Genomic DNA, 6,047 nt, shown 5'->3' with positions numbered 1-6,047 from the left:
ATAAATTAAAGCAAATTTCACTTTTAACATTTGCACATCATGACAGCTATGGATAAGGAACACTGAAGTTTTAAATTTCTCTCACATTATAGGCAGGTTAAAATATTTACAGCGTAAGTCCTGTTGTTTAAAGGGAATCTGTGAAACTGCAGCAAGATTTACATCCTTTCTGTGCCTCAGTTTCTCCACATCCTGAAGGGGGGATGGGACCTACTGTTCAGGTGCGGGTTTGCAACCCGGACTTTGTACCGGGGCCGGAAGTGTCGGCCTGGTCCTTGTGAATGAGGCTCCGGGTGGATTCAACGCTCGGTGTTGGTAAGAAGTGGTTTGGCGGTAGCGTTTCCCCGGGTAAAGGGCGAGTGGGGCCCAAGCCCGGCTTCCGAGCCAGGGAGGAATCTCCTTGCAGGAACTAAAAAGCTGAAAGCGCGGCCCGGTCACCCTGGCGGGGCAGAGAACCTGGCCCGAGCCGCCCTTCCTCTTGGCTTAGCCGGGCGAGTCTCCGGCTGTCACCCGAGGCTTCCCTCGGCCTCCTCCCCTGATAGCAGCCGTTGGCTCTGTTTGTCCAAACTACTATCACCCACATGAACTCCAGCTTGTCCCACCCTCCTCCTACTGCTCGCCATTCGGCTCTTCCCGTGGCACCTTTTCCCTGTTAAGGGAGGGAACTGAAACCGAGTCCAATCTTGTCCTTGCAGAATGTCCGGGCACCTGCATTTCCAATAGGTGTCACTGGCCAGCAGCAAAGACAGAATTTAATGTGAATTGCACTTCTCTAACCTCTGGGTTCTGCGGTCATTTGTCGCCCTTTTGCCAGCCCTTCCAGTCTGAGGTCGTGCAAAACAGTAAACGTTACAGCGTTATGGTTTGTCTTGGTTTGGAATGGTTGTCAGGAACTATTAGTTACATTTACCAGATGAGTCATCCAAATTATGTCAATCCCCTTTGTCTTCTCAAGGTTACCTCCTTTAAATCTATCAAGTTTTTGAGTTCATTCCTATAACCCTATGTAATTCTGTGTTTCGGCATAACATGTAATACATCTGCCTTATTGTGACATCTTGTCATCTCATTCCTTTTTCGTAATATTTTGAGTGTGATAAGATCTTTCCTTTTAGGTTTCTTCTATAATATCTCTGCTCACTTCAGGACTTGCTAAGTGTGTTTAACTGGTTTTGTGACAACTCTTGATTAGAGCCTGTTCCCTTTTCCATTATATGTTTGTTTCTTTACCCTTAGGCCATTTCTGTTTTATGAGGATTGGAGGCACACATAAATAAGATTCAGGAAATGTGTGTAGACTTGCAGCACTTCTCACAAGTATTACTTTGTACCTCCAGGTCAACCTCTTGCACTCCTCACTCCCAACACTAGTGATTAAAAGTTTTTGCCATGAGCCAACATTTCGATTTGGATGGACCACTTCTTTAACTTCACCATGTAAAAGCAGGTTCTTATCAGTTAAGGTTTCTCTAAATCCATCAACTTTCAGTTTCTAAGATAGTATGCCATACAAAGAAGGTTTTCTTTTGTTTGTTAAATTCACTGGTGTTTTCTGACGTGGGCAAGAATAAGAGATATTAATGCTGCATTAGGCTGACCAGTAAAATAATTCAAAAAATAACCACATGAATCAAGTACATTACACTAAAAAAAACTCTCTCCACTTGCAACATCAACTTTTTAAAAATCTTTTATGTAAGGTTTTATACATAACTACTTCACAGCAGGAAAATAATTGGACACCAAGGATGCTTTGAGGATGTTTGTCAGATTATTGACAGACTGTATAACTTGAAGCTCTGTTGATACTGAAGAATTAGATGAGCTATACTGTTGTGTGGGGTCAGGTTGTTATGTACACAGATGTGGCTGCAGATTTGTACAAAGCAAGGCCCCATAAACAGCAATAGAAAAAATGACCAGTTAAAATTCTATACAGAAGTTCTGGAGTTCAACCTCTCCTGCAGTATTTGAAGATATAATCTAAGACACTGTTTCAGTGCAATGTTGAGGATTCGCTGTGTTGTCCTTTGGAATTTATTTTCACAGCGTTTAAGAGCAAAGTCTAATTAAAAATAATTTCTCGTTTTTTGTTTTTTCTCTTGCATAACTGATCTTTAGAGAACTGTGTGGTGCTGTGGCTAGACAGTAGCCTTTCACCTCTAGCACCTGGGTTCAAATCCAGTCCAGTTGATGAGATACAAGCATCTATTGTTTAATAAGTTTGTACCGTCTCAATTTTTAATTAGCTTCACCAAGGACGGTGATGGGGGTATGGGGTGGTGTAAGTCTGTGGCCGAGACACTTTGTTAAGAGAGAGAAGAGGGAGACTTTGTTCCTGTTCTGGTTTGGCTGCACCTAATTTAGAAACGTTTGATGTTGATACTGGGTTTTGGGGAAAGCTCCCCAGCAAATAATACCTTTGATTTTTTTTTAATGGTTATATTGACAGATAATGTACATAATATATAATCTTATAAATTTTCAACATGGTAGGATGCCATTTGACCCATCATCTGTGCTAGCTCTTGAAAGAGCAGTTATGCTTTTGTCCTGTGAGGAAAATAATTTGATATTAATTGACTTGAAACTACATTGACAATTAATGGACATAGTTTTCACTGCAATTAATGGTGACATAAAATATGACTTTATTGATCGGAGCTTTCTTTGTTTTTAAGCACCTTCAGTATTTCCCTCACAGACTGAAATTCCTCCTTCGTTTTGATTTTGGTTGCCTGGATAATACAGATTTCTTTAACCGAGTTAGAGTTCGTGTCAGCTATAACTTTAGAGTTGGAAATGGATTGACTTCTTGTGAAAATATGCTGTGTTTGGGAAGTGGAATTCAATTTAGGACAAGAGATTGTTATGTGAACATTTTGTGCCTCTTCAGAATTCTCTGCACATATGTGGCGGATGCACTTAAGGAAAATTGATAATTGTTTTCTGTAAAATGTGGAATAAGCAGGGCTTTCAACACAACTTGTTAAAACAAGTTGGTATTGGTTGCAAAAACAAGGTTAAAAACATGAAGCAAGTTTATTACTCGAAGCTTTTGAAAGTATTTTGAAACAGAAACAGCAAGGACAAAGAAAACTCCAATCAGTGAAGTAGCATTTTATATCACCTGCAAAATGAGGTGAGATTTCTGCTTATGCAGCTGATGAGCTAAAAAAATTAATGGAACAAGAGATGGAAAAGAAACAAAGGAACTGATAGGAAGATTGAAGAAAACAAACCTCTAAATGATTAAGGGAGTGAGATGCAGTCAGAGCAATTGTGCAGGTAAAGTTAATATTTGAAATGCAGATCAAAGGAGATAACCAAAAGGAGTTCAATTAAAATACCATGAATATATTGCAGAGCTGTTTACTGTAATGATTCTCCGTTACTTTTGTAACCACCTTCAGGCTTACAGTACTCCAAGATATCTTGATTCTTCCCATTGTGGCTTGTTCCACTTCCTTGATTTTCTTTTCTCCACCATTAGTGGGAATGCCTTCAGCTTTTAGGTCCTAAACTCTGGAATTCCCTCCCTAAACTTTTTCACCTCTTTGACCAAGTTTTTCCTCAAGTGTCCTGATATCTTAAGGTGGCTTAGTGTCAAATTGTGTCTGATGACGTTTCTGTGAAGCACTTTGGGAAGTTTTACTACATTAAAGCTGCTATATAAATGCAAGCTGTTGTTATACCACTTGTTTTATAAAGTAAGATGTTGCAGATCACTTTCATGGTAGGAAAAGTGGATAGGGTGCAGGAAAAGAGAAAAGGACAGAAATTGGAGAGAACTCAGAAGTAGATTTGTAATCAGTGCTTTAGGAGGCATTTTAAAAATTCTTCCACAGGATGTGGGTGTCGCTGGCAATGCCAGCATTTATTGCCCATCCCTAATTGCCCTGGTGTAGTTTTATTGATAGAGCTAAAGATAGGTCTGTCACAAAAAATGAGCATTTTTAATGTGCTGAGTTCACCACTTGTGAGTGGCCTGATTTTAAATAATTGAAAATAACTTCAAAAATATACAGAATCATTTCCTAGTTTCACTGGTGTACAGTGTCATTTTTTGTTCAAAGATATCATTTGAAAGATTTTAAAAGTTGCCTAATAGTGCCCTTGCACCTAAGAAAAAAGCTTAATCTTAAAAACCTCTGAAGGCTTGTGAATAGGCGCGATTAGTGGAAACTCACCATGGTGAATAATTTGATTTGAGGTTTGACCAGTTTTGTGAGCAGGGCCGGCTTCCAGCGCTATGTTTTATAAACTGACGCAAAAGGTTGCCGAAGATTGTGTTGAATCTAATTTTGCGCTTGAAATTCCTCAATTTTCATATGGCTTTGTTGGTTGTATGAGAATTGCACTGGAGATACTAGCATGACCAACAGGTGCTCCAGGCCTATAAGTTTCTTCTTGTATTGGCAATGCCCCCTAACATGCTTACCCAAACCTGGGACAGGTGAGAATTCAAGAAGGAAATTTATTTTGGACCCCATGCCTGCGTGTCAGTGCCAGTAATCTGTTGTTCAAATTTACATAAGCAAGTGCTTAATTTGTCTATTCTCCCCTTTTCTTTCCCCAAAACTTCCTATTTTTCCTGTTATTTAAATGACTTGATGGAGTTGTTTAAGATCAGGAAGGGTCTAGATATGAAAGATAGAGGGAACCTATTCCTGTTGGGGAAGGTTGAGAGCCAGAGGTCACTTATTGAAGGTCAATTCCAAAAGAACCAAAGGCAGCAAGTAGAAAAGTTTTTTTACCCAATGATTTGTTGTGATCTGGAATGCAATGCTTGAAGGGGTGGCAGGGGAAGATTCAGTTGCATTTTCAAAGGGATTTGAATAAACACCAGAAAAGGGAAAAACATATAGGACTATGATGAAAGGGCTGGGGAGTCTGACAAACGAATTTGTTCTTGCAGAGAACTGAGACAAGCGAACAGGCTGAATGGCCTTCTTCTGTGCTGTAACCACGTTATGATTCAATCTATGAAAACCTTTTCCCCCTTGCATCGTAATTGCTGCTGAAGCTGTGGTTGGCCGTGACCAGGGATATTTTTGCTACGGTCAAATTACAATTTTCAAAGAGATGAAATTCAGCACTTTCTGGAAATAAAGATTTGTTTTTGTATATCATGACCACTGAACATCTCAGCACCTTACTGCCAATGAAATACTGTTGAAGTATAGTCACTGTTGTAATGTAGGATCTGAATGATTTAATTGGCAGCACCTGAAGTCTAGAATTATTGACCATCACCATTGGCTCTGGTGCAAATATCAGTCCTCATCAGAGACAATAAAAGAAATCTTAATTCTTAGTCCACAATTGTAATGGATTAAGCTATAATAATGCTAAAAAAAAAGTTTAATTTTTGTTGCATTCTAACCCATCAGTTATTTTATACTAGGCTGTCACAATATTTGTTTTATTTGTTTTTGACATGTGAGCACCACTGGTAAGGCCCATCATTTATTGGCCATTCCTTATTGCCCAGCTCACCGCCACCTTCTCAAGCGTAATTAGGATTGGGTAATAAATGCTGGTGCTGCTCGCATGCTAAAAACAAATAAAACAAATATTGCTAAAAATGTCATTTCTAACTGTATGCATTACCTTGAGGAAAATGGAAGACCGAAACTACTTAAGCTATTTGCTGGCTTTCTGCTAATTCTGGGTTTAGCATTGGTAGCTTAGAAAATAATTTCAGCAACTTGCATGTACACTGTTCTGCTGCTCACTTGAACTTTTAATGCCATCTAACTGAATCAGACTGCTTTTGATTTGTTGATACTGCACGCCTGCGCCAAGATTCAAATTTCTAATTTTAACACTATGCCTTCTCATTTCTCTGGTAAACTGCTGGTTATTCAGTTATATTGAGCATTAGCTGGAGGGTGACTTTGTGCAGCATTGATATTGTGCTTTATGATGTAATAGAATTCTGTTCTTGGAAGACTTGCATCACAAAGCATGACCTCCAAAATATCAATATGGCTTTATTAATTTGGGCAACAGCGTTTTATTATCTTTGAATGAAAACCCAGTGT

At 39.2% G+C, this 6,047-nt stretch overlaps 1 protein-coding gene across 11 annotated transcripts in view; it reads left to right on the top strand.

Annotated features, from left to right (window-relative positions):
- Positions 1 to 238: 238 nt before the first annotated feature.
- opa1 (OPA1 mitochondrial dynamin like GTPase) overlaps positions 239 to 6,047 on the top strand; it is a 132,314-nt gene continuing 126,505 nt past the window's right edge. For 9 of the 11 annotated variants that reach the window (XM_041212596.1, XM_041212589.1, XM_041212561.1 and 6 more), the window contains exon 1: positions 239 to 315. The gene's annotated coding sequence lies outside the window, so the exon portion shown is untranslated. Of the gene's footprint in view, positions 316 to 1,337; positions 1,448 to 6,047 lie in introns of those variants that run through there. The other 2 variants (XM_041212534.1, XM_041212525.1) reach the window with 2 other exon arrangements.

Source organism: Carcharodon carcharias, chromosome 2, assembly GCF_017639515.1.
Source record: "Carcharodon carcharias isolate sCarCar2 chromosome 2, sCarCar2.pri, whole genome shotgun sequence".
Classification (NCBI taxonomy): domain Eukaryota; kingdom Metazoa; phylum Chordata; class Chondrichthyes; order Lamniformes; family Lamnidae; genus Carcharodon; species Carcharodon carcharias.
The sequence above is the reverse complement of the archived record's forward strand: the minus strand, read 5'-3'. Positions and strand labels throughout refer to the sequence as shown.